Here is a 16,083-nt window from a genome sequence, read left to right as displayed (position 1 = left end):
AATAAGGGAATTACGAATTAAACTCAAGTAGACCTATTATAACGTAAAATATAGTATTTCTGACCATTTTCATTATAACTTGAGATTATGAATTTCAGTCATTGGCGGAGCGTGTGTAAGGCTGGGGAAGGCTTAGCCTCCCCCTGGCCAGAGACCACGGTGATAGCTGCAAAGAAAAAACCTGCATAGAAAACATGTAACGGGTGTAAGGTGTAATATGAATGTAATTTAATGTTAATGATTAACAGAACACTTTAGTTATTGTAAGTTTGTCAATCAAATTCAAACTCCCCCTCGACACAATAATGGAACTGTCCAACTCCGCACTGATGAGCGCTGTTTTTGACTGGAGTTCACAGCAGCTCTGAAAACGAAACAGAAAGTGCTGGCCAGTGGGCTTTTCTCATTTGCTTGTCAAGGACGCAAGAAATAAAATGACAAAAGAGTATTACGGGAGCGGTATAATAATAGATTATTCTAGTTTAACTGGTTTTCAGTATTAAATGAAATGCCTTATTTTGGTTGTTTCATTGTAGCTGTAGTATTCTAGCCTAGTGTAGTAATCTTGTTTTGCATTTTAATTCTGTTGTGTTTTCTACAGGGGTGATGGGAAGTCAAGATTTTAAATTATGTTTTATTTTGAATAATATGAATCTAACTTAAACAAACCATTACTCACGCTAGCTAATGGCTACTAGATCACCTTTACTCTGCAATAGTTGCCTCTAATTTCTTAGAGCCTGTAAGTTTACCACAGCGCGTGATAACGCAAATAAACACCAAGTTTATGTTGTCATATTTTCATCGTCTTTTTTGTTGTTTCTAGCTTAATAAAGAAAAATAAGTTCAGTATCCTAATCACAGTTTAAAAATGCTTAATTTATATATTTATTGTTGAATTACAAGTTCAGTTTTCGATTGGCAAAGTGAATGATTTCGGATTCTTGACACATTTTTGCAATTTATTTATTTTTGCAAAAGGGTTGGATATTTAAAAATGCCACTCGTTCAATCAATTAGTAAATTACCAGAGATCATAAATATAAGAAACTAGCTATTATACACTTAGTTTAAGAGTCCACCCTATTTAGGTCCACTCATTTTAAAAGTTCTGGCCCCTGGCTGTGTATCGAAAGTGACTATAATAATTGAATGAATCTAATAAAATAATTTAATGTGCGTGTTGAATAGAAGACGTTTGTTGATAGGCAATGCTTTTGTGGAAACCTCTTCTTGGTCAGTCGCAAATCTTTTTAAATGCATTAAAGGTCAGCGCATATCTTAGCCTTACCCTGGAGCTTGTTCACCCTCCGCCTATGATTACAGTACTGCAATACTACTAGGTATTGTGATATTTCAGCTGGTATATGAATTAATGGTATCACTACAACCCAATTTATTTCTACAGAACAATGTGAAAGTATTTGAAGGTAAAAGTGAAAATGAAAATATTTTCTGGTCATAATGCATTTTTTTTTCTGTTTAAGACTAACAAAATGACTGATAATAAAACAAAATAACAAAATTAGCTTTTATTATTTATTTCAAAGTTGTTCCTTTTAGATTAATTTTCCCTTTTTGATTTTAGTTCATTTTAAGTAATGATATTTTATTAATTTTATTAACTTTAAAAAAATAAATCTTTTTATTCTATTCATTTCAACACAATTATTTGAAGTTACAAGTGAAAAAATAAAACAAAGTTTGCCTTTTTGATTTTAGTTTAAAGGGCACCTATGATGAAAATCATCTTTTGTAAGCTGTTTGGACAGAACGGTCTGTAGGTATAGAGTGTCCACAGTCATATTGGGGTGATATAAACACAATAAGTCTCTTTTTTTTTATTATTTCCTGACGTTAAAAAAGCATGCAAATCCCTCCCATCTTGAGGCCGACTGAAACGTGACATAGGAGTGCGGTTTCCCCTCCCAACGAATTGATTGACAGCCATGTATTAACCTGTCTCCATTGTAATGCATATAATCATATCAGGAAGACAAAACATGTCCAAAGCAACAGGGATTAAAAGATCTGTTCAGCTCTCTGTGATCATCAGTCATCATCAAATGTGATCAAGAGTGAGCTTTACAAGGTTATAACGTTTTTAAAACAGTGCATGTTTGTGATGAGTTACAGCGATTTTACCGCCTTTATCACCACAGCCGCATGTCAGTACAATTATAAAAGAAGACGCTTCAATCCCGGTTCATGGACGTTAAATCAGGTTTATTTTGTACATTAACATAACGGATATCCTTACAGCAGCGGATATTAACGTCTATCCTGTCACATTTGCCATGCAAAGTTAAACGCACACGCTGTGTATGTGCGCGAACTTTGTAACGACTTTGTGTGCGACTCATCGAAAGGCTTGAATTAACTCCACAACAAATACATCAAATAATCATTGGGAAAGTTCTTACTGTAGTATTTCTCACAAACGTTAAGCGAGATCTGCTTCCTTCATGTCTGTCACTGTGCTGTTTATCTGATGCAGCCGAGGCTGAGATTGAGGCCCACTCTGACAGTAATGTGGGAACGGTGGACGGGGAGAACTTGCATTAAAGACAGTCAACAGAAACAGCTACAATGTGTTCAGAGCAGAACATCCAATATTCTGAAAGGTATAATAAATAATCTGATGGGTGTTTTGAGCTGAACATTTAAAGACACATTCTGGAGATACAAAAGACTTATCTTAAATATTGAGAAGGGGGTAAAATATGTGCCCTTTAAGCTTTAGTAATTATAGCAATGAGTAGCAATATTTATATTATAAATAAAATATAAATCATGTCATTTTTGTTATTTTTAATGAATTATACTTTTACTTAACATTTCAGTTTGCTTAATATTTAGTAGTCATTTTGTACATATCCTTATCTTAGCCATGCGAACAATATAAACAAATGCTTAAATAAAATACTTTTGGCACAAATAAATTAAATCCAGAGCAGTTATATAATAATTGGATAATAACATGCCTGCTCATTACATAATATTGGTCAAAAACAGCCAATATACTTAAACAGTCAAGCTTCATGCAAAATGTCAAATGTTAAAGTTCAGGAGTGACTCCTGTATTCCATAAACAGACAGAATTATACTTTACTCACTCCCGCATCTAAATGCAGACATCCCTCACAGTGTGTATGTTGCTATTGTGATTTTATATACAACTATTACAAATAAATGACACCCAAGCACACTGGAAAAATGCAGCACTCTATAATTATAGACATCAGCATGTACACATTTCCAGTTAAAGGTAAGGTGTGTTCATTCTGCAACAACAGACTCTCCAAACAGAAACCGACTGTGAATCTTGAACTCTCTACCACCCGTGTTGGGCACTTTATTTAAAAAACCAATGAGTTATAGATACTATTTAGTGTTGTCACTACACTGAAATTTCTAACTTCGATACGATATCTTTAAAATATTATTATTCAATGCCATTTTGATACTGCGAGCCCAGAGAAGTCGAAAGCGCTCCTGGACACTGTTAACATAGGGCTTCCTTTTGGCACGGTACAGTTTTAACTGGCATTTGTGGATGTAGCTACATATTGTGGTACTTGGCAAAGCTTTGCCAAAGTAGTCCTGAGCTCATGTGGTGATATCACTTATGAATGAGAATTCTTGATGCAGTGCCGCCTGAGAAATCAGAGATGAGAGTAGTTGCACTCTTGTCCTTTACACACTAAACTTCCTCCAGATTCCTTGAATCTTTTAATTATGCACTGATGAAGGGGAAACATCCAAATATCTTCCTATTTTTCTTTGAGGAACATTGTTTTTAAATATTTCAATAATTTTCTCATGTATTTGTTGACAAACTGGCGATCCTCGGCCCATCTAAAAGACTAGACCTTTCTTGGTTGCTGCTTTTGTACCAAATCATAATTACAATCACCTGTTGACATCACCTGTTTCAAATCATATTGCTATTTAGCAAGTTTACCTGATTACTAGCCCTAAACTGTTCCTGGACCAACTTTTTTTGGTATGTGTTGGAGGTCTAAATGACAGGAAATGATGTTTATTTACAGACAAAATTAAGTTGACCAGAAAAAACATGAAACATTTGTGTTCATATTATCTGCAATGAAATATAAATAAGTAAATTTGGAAATCACTACTTTCTTTTTTCATTTGCGTTTTTCATACTATCCCAACTTTTTCTGATTTGGGGTTGTACATAAAAACAACATGTACATCTTTCCATAGTTTAAATACATTCTCAGCGATTATATATGAGGTTTTATTTTACAGTGTGTCTCTTTTAAACAAATTATAATATTCATTCATGTTTTAATCTTGGTATAACTGTAGTAAAGTGTTTTCATGCTTTTCCTTACATGACTGCATATGGCCAGATCTGCTTTTACTTATGGCAAGCTGTCAATTACAGCAAATTATACATGAAATATATATGGCGAATGTTATTGTCAGTTACGGCTTCTAATGGGTAAAAACAGTAATTAATTTGATTACTCGTTACTGAAAAAACTTTGTCATGCTTTTATCAGCAGCAGGGTGGATTACTGTAATGGCCTCCTCACTGGCCTTCCCAAAAAGACAGTCAGACAGTTGCAGCTCATCCAGAATGCTGCGGCCAGGATTTTAACCAGAAGCAAAAAAATTAGAGCACATCACATCTGTCCTCAGGTCTTTACACTGGCTCCCAGTTACATTCAGAATAGATTTTAAAGTATTACTACTGGTCTATAAATCACTAAAGTGCCTGGGACCTTTTACATTACAGATATGCTCACTGAATACAAACCTCACTCAGATCTTTAGGATTACATAAACTAGAAATTCCAAGATTCAGTCAAAGCAGGGTGAATCAGCCTTCAGCTACTAACAGCGCCCCCTACTGCTGGAATCAGCTTCCAGAAATGATCAGATGTGCTCCAACATTAGGCACATTCAAATCAAGGATGAAACATCTGTTTAGCTGTGCCTTTACTGAATGAGCACTGTGCTACGTCCCACAGATCGCACTATTGTGTCTTTCTTTTCTTTTTTAAAATTCTTTTATAACCTGTTTTAACACATTTTAATCTGTTTTTATCTGTTTTATTTATTTTATTATCTGTCTTTTTTATTCTCGTTTATGTAAAGCACTTTGAATTGCCATTGTGTATGAAATGTGCTATATAAATAAACTTGCTTGCCTTGAAAATTGTTCCTGCTTTAGTAATGCGGTTTATTTTTTAAGGCTGTTATTCCTATCCTTGTCTACTATGGGTGATATCTTATTAGCAATACACTGATAAAAATTCTCTTCACAATAAAAAAATTAAAAATTGGACATCGTAATAACGATAAAACCCATAACTGGTCTTTGCAAAGGTTTATTACGACAGCATTACATGTGGAATACTTTTGAATGTTTGAGTTCATTTATAAAAAATATTTACTGACTTACTTTTAATCTACATCCATAACAACTGTTGAGTGTATAAAAATTATTTATTTTTGTGACCAGATACTTTTTTAAAATCACAGAATCAAAAAGAAATCATACAATTTTATAGTATTTAATACTGTAATAAAGGCTAGGTCAATTAGTATTGTATTATAAATATAATTTATACCTAATAATTATTAATTAAAGCACCTATGATGGCAGCACGGTGGCTCAATGGTTAGCACTGTTGCCTCACAGCAAGAAGGCAGCTGGTTCAAGTCTCGGCTTGGTCATTTGGCATTTCTCTATGTGGAGTTTGCATGTTCTCACCGTGTTGGTGTGGGTTTCCTCCGGGTGCTCCGGTTTCCCCCACAGTCCAAACACATGCGCTATAGGTGAATTGAATAAACTATATTGGCCATAGTATACGAGTGTGTGTGTGAATGTGAGTGTGTATGGGTGTTTCCCAGTACTGGGTTGCGACTGGAAGGACATCTGCTGCATAAAACATATGCTGGAATAGTCGATGTTTCATTCCGCTGTGGCGACCCCTAATAAATATAGGCACCAAGTCTAAGGAAAATGAATGAACGAACAAGTATTCACTATATCTCAAGTGAATCAGCCAACAAATGATTCATAGTCGCCTCTGCACATAACGCATGGAAAGAGAAAATATTTTAACATCAAACAAGTTAAACAAACCATCATTCCATCTTCCTAAATCACTGGGCAAAGGCATGCTTCACCGTTTAGCACACTTTCTTTTCTCCGTGACACACGAGACAGATGCTGAATCACAGCAGAGTCAGATTTCTTTGAGTCAGGGGTTGTTGGGAGACTCTGGACAGGTTGCAGACTGAACGTGTGCCATCCTGTCGTACAGTCAGACATTTAACTCTCTCAAGGTCTTTTCCATCTGCTGTGCGTTACTGGATTCTTAACACTGTATGTGCTACGAGTTGATGCGTTTCAGTCAGTCACTGAGTCAGTAACCTTGAATGGATCTCTCGATCTGGCAGACATAATGCATCATTGTCTGACGGGCTTAAATTTAAAATGCATTTTCCAACATAGGCTCATTCTGAAAACGTAGCCCTATATACATTTCTGGAGATCGCAAATTATGCAGCCAGAGCTACCTATGCTTTTAAAAACACTGTCGGTTGGGTTTAGGGAAGGCGGTAGCAGGTCAATCGGTACTTTTGAAAACACTGTCGCTTGGGTTTCGGGGAGGCGATGGATGGGTCAATCTGTGCTTTTGAAAACACTGTCGGTTAGGTTTAGGGAAGGCGGTGGGCGGGTCAATCGGTGCTTTTGAAAACGCTGTCGGTTGGATTTAGCGAAGGCGGTGGGCGGGTCAATCGGTGCTTTAGCAAACGCTGTCGCTTGGATTTAGCGAAGGCGGTGGGCGGGTCAATCGGTGCTTTTGAAAACGCTGTTGGTTGGATTTAGCGAATGCGGTGGGCGGGTCAATCGGTGCTTTTAAAAACACTGTCGCTTGGGTTTAGGGAAGGCGGTAGCAGGTCAATCGGTACTTTTGAAAACACTGTCGCTTGGGTTTAGGGGAGGCGATGGATGGGTCAATCTGTGCTTTTGAAAACACTGTCGGTTGGGTTTAGGGAAGGCGGTGGATGGGTCAATCGGTGCTTTAGCAAACGCTGTCGCTTGGATTTAGCGAAGGCGGTGGGCGGGTCAATCGGTGCTTTTGAAAACGCTGTTGGTTGGATTTAGCGAAGGCGGTGGGCAGGTCAATCGGTGCTTTTAAAAACACTGTCGCTTGGGTTTAGGGAAGGCGGTAGCAGGTCAATCCGTACTTTTGAAAACACTGTCGCTTGGGTTTAGTGGAGGCGATGGATGGGTCAATCTGTGCTTTTGAAAACACTGTCGGTTAGGTTTAGGGAAGGCGGTGGGTTGGTCAATCGGTGCTTTTGAAAACACTGTCGGTTGGATTTAGCAAAGGCGGTGGGCAGGTCAATCGGTGCCTTTGAAAACACTGTCGGTTGGATTTAGCGAAAGTGGTGGGCGGGTCAATCGGTGCCTTTGAAAACGCTGTCGGTTGGATTTAGCGAAGGGCGGTGGGCGGGTCAATCGGTGTATTTAAAAACACTGTCGCTTGGGTTTAGGGAAGGCGGTAGCAGGTCAATCGGTGCTTTTGAAAACGCTGTTGGTTGGATTTAGCGAAGGCGGTGGACGGGTCAATCGGTGCCTTTGAAAACGCTGTCGGTTGGATTTAGCGAAGGTGGTGGGCGGGTCAATCGGTGCCTTTGAAAACACTGTCGGTTGGATTTAGCGAAGGTGGTGGGCGGGTCAATCGGTGCCTTTGAAAACACTGTCGGTTGGATTCACACCACTGAATGTGAAATCCAAACATGAACTAGTATAGCGTATATGTAATTTAAATATATTGCCATACTTCAGATTTCAATATTTCAAAATTCCATGTAAGACCTTCAAGTCAGCTTATTTTTTATAGTAGCTTTAACCTGAATACACATGGTTATCAAATCAAAAGTGTTATTGGACACGAAAACCTGCCAACCTAAGGTACCCAGAACTTTTTTACAGTCTATGACACAAACCTGCATTAACATGCAGAGAGGCGGTCGATGAAAACAAGAGAGATTACATGTAGGCCTATTGATTTGTTGTTTATTTTAGAAATGAAGTCATTCAGAGATGCATGCCAAACAACATTTCACAGTAATCCATGGTGGATTCAGTTATGAGCTGTGCAGGAAGTTCAGTTATCAAGTAGTGTGATGTGTTGTGTGTTTTTATTGACTTGAAAAGTGTGACTGATCATCAATATTTAAGGGATTTTGAAGAGGAAAAAACGTTTGCAAACATCTACAAGTTAAAGTTAGCATCAGCTCATTCTAGAGGCACGATCATGTGCAGAGTAAATCATAACAATTGTAAAATAAATCTATCTTATGGTCATAAATCTGAATCATTTAGGAAATGCTTCACTTTTAATCAGTCATAATAATTTATATTTATACATATACAGGTTTTTATGAAAAATACAGTTCCAGATTTCATTGTTTTGTTCAATACTTGCATTTTACTTGCCATTTCTTTGAATTCACTCTTAGAAATAAAGAAACAACAGATGTCAATGGGGTGGTAACTTTTCAAGAAGTATACATTTATATCAAAAGGCTTCATATTTTTACCTTATAAAATATGGTTTTATACCTAAAGTGTACCTATATTTCAGAATGAAATTTTCATTGAAAGATTTTATCAAATATGTAAATAAATAAAATACAAATATTTTAAAATAATTCATCTACATTACCTGAGAAAACAACAAGGAACAACAAATAATAGCTTGACTTCAAGTTGATTAGTTAGTATCAGAAGTGGCTTGAAAGGCAAAGGCATCTAGATTACGCTTATTTTACCAAAATAAAATATGATCATGCCTTGATTTTTAATGATTTAATTAGGACAGTAAGGTCTGACTTTGCTTAGACAAAAGTCTTGTCACTTAACAGAAATAATGTCCAGTATAGAATATAAAGTCATGCTGCAGTGGAAACAGAATGAATATTGTGTCTGACTCCATCATGAGCTTGGAGGACTGCATCCATACATCTCTGCAATGACTCAAATCACTGATTAATAAAGTCATCTGGAATGGCAAAGAAAGCGTTCTTGCAGGACTTCCAGAGCTCATCAGGATTCTTTGTGTTCATCTTGAATGCCTCCTCCATCTTACAGACATGCTCAATAATGTTCATGCCTGGTGACCGGGCTGGCCAATCCTGGAGCACCTTGACCTTCTTTGCTTTCAGTAACTTTGATGTGGAGGCTGAAGTATGAGGAGCGCTATCCTGCTGAAGAATTTGCCCTCTCCTGTGGTTTGTAATGTAATGTGCAACACAAATGTCTTGATACCTCAGGCTGTTGATGTTGCCATCCACTCTGCAGATCTCTCACACGCCCCCATACTGAATGTAACCTCAAACCATGATTTTTCCTTCAAACTTGACTGATTTCTATGAGAATCTTGGGTCCATGTGGGTTCCAGTAGGTCTTCTGCAGTATTAGTGATGATTGGGATGCAGCTCAACAGATGATTCATCTGAAAAATTGACCTTCTGACACTTTTCCAAATGATCAACTAGACGTCAAGTTATTATTTGTTACTCTTACAACTGGGATCAATGACACGATATTTGTCAGGTAGTGTGTATATTATAAATCATCATATATTGTACTGATAATAAATGATATTTTCACAATTATAATGGTTTTCTAAGGGACTTAACTCGTGCAAACACAAATTTTCATGCAAGTTAAATTCAGCCCTACAATCTACATACAAAAAAAAACTGAATCAGTTTTAAAGGTGGTCTAGTTTATGTAAACTCTTGTGTGGTTTGCAATTCCAAAAGCAATCCATTTTAGAAATGAACAGCTATGATGACATAATTTGGACAGCAGCTATTTACACTGAGTATAAAAATGGTGGCCGCTATTTAGATTGAGTACAAATACTGCTTGGTGCAGTTTACAGCAAGTATAAATAGCAACAAACATCAATTTGTTTATGCAGGTGCAAATACTGACAGAAGCAACAGAATATAAATAGGGTTCTTGCATCACAGGTAAAATATTTGAGTAACAGTGAAGTGTTACGGAGATCAAATTAAGCATATATGAAAAAAAAAGTCATGAATTTTGGGCTATTGATGCACAGGGGTGAAGACGCCCTGAGGTGTGGATTAATTTCTAATAACTCAAAGGCTGTGATAAATTATTCCACTTATACTGTGATTACCACACCTTAAGACACTGAGTTCAGATGTTTATTGCCCTCAAACCACTGTTGTGTGTGGGACTAATTTTTATTTTTTGCTTTTGCATAACATCCAAAGCCATTTTTTAATTTGGTTTGTAAGTAGTAAAGTAATTTGAAGAAACTGACCTTATTCAGTGTAGCGATATGGAACTAAATGCAGTAAAATGTTCCTGGAACTACTTTTTCTTGTGCATTAATCTGACAATTAATCTGGCTGCACACATTAGAATGTTCATCAGCCAATCAGAATCAAGCAATCAACAGCTTGATAAATAACTTAAAGGGATTTAAGAAAGCAGCTTTATGTACAGGGGCGTCGCTAGACCCAATTTACTGGGACACGTGCCCCAGTAAAAATCGCCAGTGCCCCAGTAAATGCTTTGAGATGTGATTTATTTCATTTGCAAGTGTATTTATTAAGAGTGGTAATTCCGAAATAAAGACGTTATTCTCTATGTGCAACGCTGGTGAAAGCAATGTAGTTTAATCAAAAAGCAAACTGACGCATCTCTGCGTGTGAGCAGAGAACCTAGTATGCCTCTCGCACATGCTGCTCTTCTCCCGGTGCGAGTCCCAGTAGTTAACATGCACGTCAAAAAAAACTTGCTGCTCACGCATTGCTCATGGGTTGTAAAACCGGCATAACAGCCTTTTTTTTTGTTTTGCAAGTCGACAAAACTAAAGTTTAAACAATATGATGGTGATCTTACTAAGCATGCCTCCTGATAGATTTTTTGTATGAAGCAAAAAGGAGGGATGACGAGTCAGAGAGGTAAAGACTTAATAAACCTAATTCTCTGCCATGTGTCAAGTCTAAGACAACAGATATTCTATAAAACATCTTTTTTTATTAAATAATAAAAATATATTGATTAGGGGTTGCATGGTGGCGCAGTGGTAAGCACTGTCACCTCACAGCAAGAAGGTTGCTGGTTCAAGGCCCGGCAACATTTATATCATTCCAAACGCATGTGCTTTTCTATTGCTGAACAAAAAAAGACATTATTATTTTGAGGTAAAAACAATGCCAAAAAGTCTTCAAATAAATTAAACTGCTTTTAAAGATGGAGGACAGACAGAACAGCACACAACAAAAAAACGAGGACTGTAACGGTCTCATATTTCAAATGGGACACTTGAATCAGTCTGATAGCTATCGTTATATCCATCTACCGAAACATTTATCTGTGCATCCGTCTATCCATCAATCACTAATTTCCTCACATCCATCATTCAATCTAATATCCAAGGTGAGCTATTTTTCAAGACAATAATAAAAAAAAAATAGGCGGCACAGTGGTTAGCACTGTCGCCTCACAGCAAGAAGGTCGCTGGTTCGAGTCTCAGCTGGGCCAGTTGGCATTTCTGTTTGGAGTTTGCATGTTCTCCCCGTGTTGGTGTGGGTTTCTTCCGGATGCTCCGGTTTCCCTTACAGTCCAAACACATGCGCTATAGGTGAATTGAATAAACAAAATTGGCCGTAGTGTATGAGTGTGTGTGAATGAGTGTTTGCGTGTTTGGAAGGGCATCCGCTATGTAAAACATGCCGGAATAGTTGCCGGATTATTCCACTGTGGTGACCTATGAAATAGAGACTAAGCCAAGCCAAAGGAAAATGAATGAATGAATTTACTGATTAAAAACAAAAAAAAACTCTGTCTGTGCAATAGCCTAGTGGTTAGCGCACTGCCATATGGTGCAGTAGCACTTCAGGGCGTCCCGAGTTTAATTCCCGGCTCGAGGACATTTCCCATCCCTACCCTCTCTCACTTTGCAACCTGTCTGAAATACTGTCCTATCCACTTAATAAAAGCAAAAAGGCCAAAAATAAATCTTAAAAAAAAATAAATAAATAAAACTCTGATTAGGGTTGGGTATCGTTTGGGGTTATTTCGGTACCAGTGCTAAATCGATACTTTTAAAACGGTACCGGTGCCAAAACGGTGCCTGAACTGATACTTTTTAGCCACAAAATTATTTGACAAAAAAAATATTTTAATCATAATAACTGAACAATATAAATATTTATAATAAGTTTAAAGTAGACATCAATTCATATTTAATATATTTGAATTGCTTTAATATATTTCTTTTGATCATTTGTTTGTTAGCATGAATGCAAGATTTGCATTATGCTATTAACATAACATTAGCTAACTACTAACCTGTGGAAAGGCTGTCATCAAAATCAGGGAACACCTTTTTTCTGGGTTTGGGGTTTGTGACTACTTTTACATGGACATCAGTGATCTAATGATTTGCCTTAATCTGAATAAGACAATAATATGATTCAGGTTTACATGAGTTGCTTTTTCAATGTTACATTCATGATTCCCAGTTATATGTTATAGCACATAGATCCATTAACGCCATTGCGTCACCAGCCTATAAATGTTTCCTCCGCAGTCTGTGGTCCTTTAAGATAATTAAAAATCACTGTTTACATAGTCGACTCTTGATCAGAGTATTGTCTTAATCATATTAAAACCAGAGTATTGGTGTCCATGTAAATGTACTCACTGAAAGTGCCAGATGATGTCACAAGCTGTCAAAAAATGTCACCTTTAAGTTGATTCCATGAGCCCTTAAATTTCAGATGTTTGACGTGTTTCCCCCCTTACACGCAACTGTTGTAAAGTATCTGCTTCATGTTGGTGTGTCAGAATCCTTGCTTGTAAAATATAGCCATACTGTAGAATGCTTAGTTTAAGCAAATTCGATGAATGCGATCATGCGTGTTCATGAAGGGAGTCGTTCACCGCCGTACTGCGCGCTTTGCCTTCTATAAGAAACAAGAACAAACGCCTGACATCGCTGACATCCGTATCCCTCAAAGCTGTTCAGAATTAAATATTTAGAGATGGTGTGACAGAACGTGTACTTATGTGTGCCTTTGATGCACCCCTTGATGCTTCTTAAAGGCGTCTCACACACCAGATGCGCCGCTCAGAGCTGCGACACGACGCGCACATGACAGTTAAAAGTATCACACACCAGACACACACATTCGCATGTTATTTAAAATGAAACTATTCAGATGGCGCTCTGTGGCACGGCAGAAATATGAACAGTGTTCCGAGTCGTGGCTGGGCGTCGCGCACTGCCACCGACTTGCGGCGCCAGTGTGTGTACCCTGATAGAAACCTATGTTTAGAATTCCATAATGCATGGTGCTGCGCGTCGCCGAGCGGCGCTTCTGGTGTGTGACCTGCTTTACGTTCCTGTTGCAGCACCAGTGGCACCGGATTTAGGCACCAAAATTAATATGCTGATTCAGCCCGGTGCATACCGGTTACAAAGGTACCGGTGCTATAATGGCACCAGGTATTGGTACCCAACCCTAACTCTGATTGAGAGTCAGCGAAGGGCATCAGGGTAACAAAGACAGCTATTCTCCCTGTAGTCTGTCTGGCAGGGTAAATGTGAATTATATAGGAATCGTCCCACATCACAGGTGTCAAGCACAAATGAAATAAATATTATTATATTTTAAGGTAAGTGGTTACGAACTATTTATATGGGCTGAATTTAAACATACGAACTAAGTTGAACATTAATACATGTAATTTGTTTGTTTAAATTCAGTCCATATAAATAGTTTGCAACCACCTTCTGTACCTTTAAAAAATAGTAGTAAAGTCAGTTAATAATGTTTCCAGTGTATATGTGTTTAAAGCCCTTCATTGCATCCTGGTTTTGAGCATCCTCAGTGATTACAGTCTGTGGTAATCTGAGCCGTCCAGTGATCGGTGTGCTGGTAGAGGAGGAGCCACACACACACACACACACACACAGGGAGGAGAAAGACTGACAGGGACGAGGGGAGTTCTCCATGCGCACACCCCTACAAACATACACACGCAACTCATCGCTTTACACACCGCCAAGGATCTTACGCACGAAACACTGTCAAGCAAACCAGGATCTGGACAGACCCTACGCTTCACAAGGTAAGACTAAAAGAATACGCTTAGAATGTTTAAGTGCCTACTCACAAATCTGTAATCTATTCATATTTAATTTGCATTTACTTTCGCAATGTTGAACCAAACAAGTAGTAAGAAATGCATTGAGTGCTAATCATCTTCCGAAATAGCAAGAACCTGCTTAATGTCATCTAAATATTTTACTAAAATGGTTTTCAGTCATAGAAAAGGATCTGGAATGAATTAAGACTCTTAAAAAGGTTTACTAAAAATTCTCTGGCTTCACTTAACAGCTCTGTTGCAAAACCTTAGTGTTGTCTACACAGGCATCTTAACCTAGGGGAGCCTCATAAGGGATTGATTTGAAACGCTCTGCATAGGGACCAACTCTACGCACTGCGTAAATAGCGCTTTGCATGGGAAACTTGACTCACGGTTGGTTTTGATAGAGTTTGCGTGTTGCTAAGTAAATCGTATTACTGAGTACTACAAACATGTCACACATGAATAAGGAGTGTTGTCTGATTTCGTTAGATTTAAGGTCTTTTTACTATACTTTATTGGGATTTGGCGAAGCTTAAGTTTTGCATTACAGTGAACACATCCACCTGCTTCCCCATAAAAACTGCATTCAAAGACTGTGTCATACTAAGCCCGCACACCAAACATTTGGCTTTGAATAGAATAGACTAGAATGTTCTTTTATTGTGGGTCATGTGGAATGTCCAATGAAATTAAAGTGCTTTAAATATTTTACGGATGATACACAAAAACTTCATACACTTAAATTATACGAAATGCAAAATGTTGTTACGCATATGGCATTGTGTGTATTGCACAAGGAAGATGCATATATTGCACTTTTCCCATACTGCCAATATTGTACATAAGATTACAGATATTGCATGAGATTTACACCTATTGCACAAACGTCAATTTTTGCCTGTACTGCAAATGAAATCACAGATTTTGCACAAGATTTATGCATATTGCGCAAAAATGCCAGATATTCCATGGGATGTATGCATATTGCCCATAAAATGACAGATATTCAATGAGATTTAGGCATATTTCCCATATTGCACATTAACTGACAGATTTTGCACAAGACTAACCCATATTGTCCATAAAATGACAGATTTTGCACAAGATTTATGCATATTGCACATAAAATTACAGATATTGTACAAGATTTACCCATATTGTCCATAAAATGACAGATATTTCCCAATATTTACACATATTGTCCATAAAGTGACAGATATTGCACAATATGTTAGCATATTGCCCATAAAATGACAGATATTTCCAGATATTTACACATATTGTTCATAAAGTGACAGATATTGCACGATAGTTACCCATATTGTCCATAAAATGACAGATATTTCCAGATATTTACACATATTGTTCATAACGTGACAGATATTGCACGATAGTTACCCATATTGTCCATAAAATGACAGATATTTCCCGATATTTATACATATTGTCCATAAAAGGACAGATATTGCACGATATTTACACATATTGTCCATAAAGTGACAGATATTGCACAATATTTTAGCATATTGCCCATAAAATGACAGATATTTCCAGATATTTACACATATTGTCCATAAAGTGACAGATATTGCGGGATATTTACACATATTACCCATAAAATGACAGATATTGCACGATAGATACCCATATTGTCCATAAAATGACAGATATTTCCCGATATTTACACATATTGTCCATAAAATGACAGATATTGCATGATATTTACACATATTCTCCATAAAATGACAGATATTGCACAATATTTTAGCATATTGCCCATAAAATGTCAACATACTTTTAATACTTAAATATCCCCTTACTATGACAATTGTAAATTATCATAATATGTTAGAAAGGGAGTACTTGTTTGAAAATATATT

The 16,083-nt window shown here is 37.2% G+C and overlaps 1 protein-coding gene across 1 annotated transcript in view; it reads left to right on the top strand.

Annotated features, from left to right (window-relative positions):
* Window positions 1-14,091: 14,091 nt before the first annotated feature.
* The window catches only part of LOC130237459 (glial cell line-derived neurotrophic factor), a 63,265-nt gene continuing 61,273 nt past the window's right edge, over window positions 14,092-16,083 (top strand). The window contains exon 1 of the mRNA XM_056468407.1: window positions 14,092-14,182. The gene's annotated coding sequence lies outside the window, so the exon portion shown is untranslated. The remainder of the gene's footprint in view (window positions 14,183-16,083) is intronic.

Source organism: Danio aesculapii, chromosome 2, assembly GCF_903798145.1.
Source record: "Danio aesculapii chromosome 2, fDanAes4.1, whole genome shotgun sequence".
Lineage (NCBI taxonomy): Eukaryota > Metazoa > Chordata > Actinopteri > Cypriniformes > Danionidae > Danio > Danio aesculapii.
Note: the sequence above shows the minus strand (reverse complement) of the source record. Positions and strands in the feature narration are given on the sequence as shown.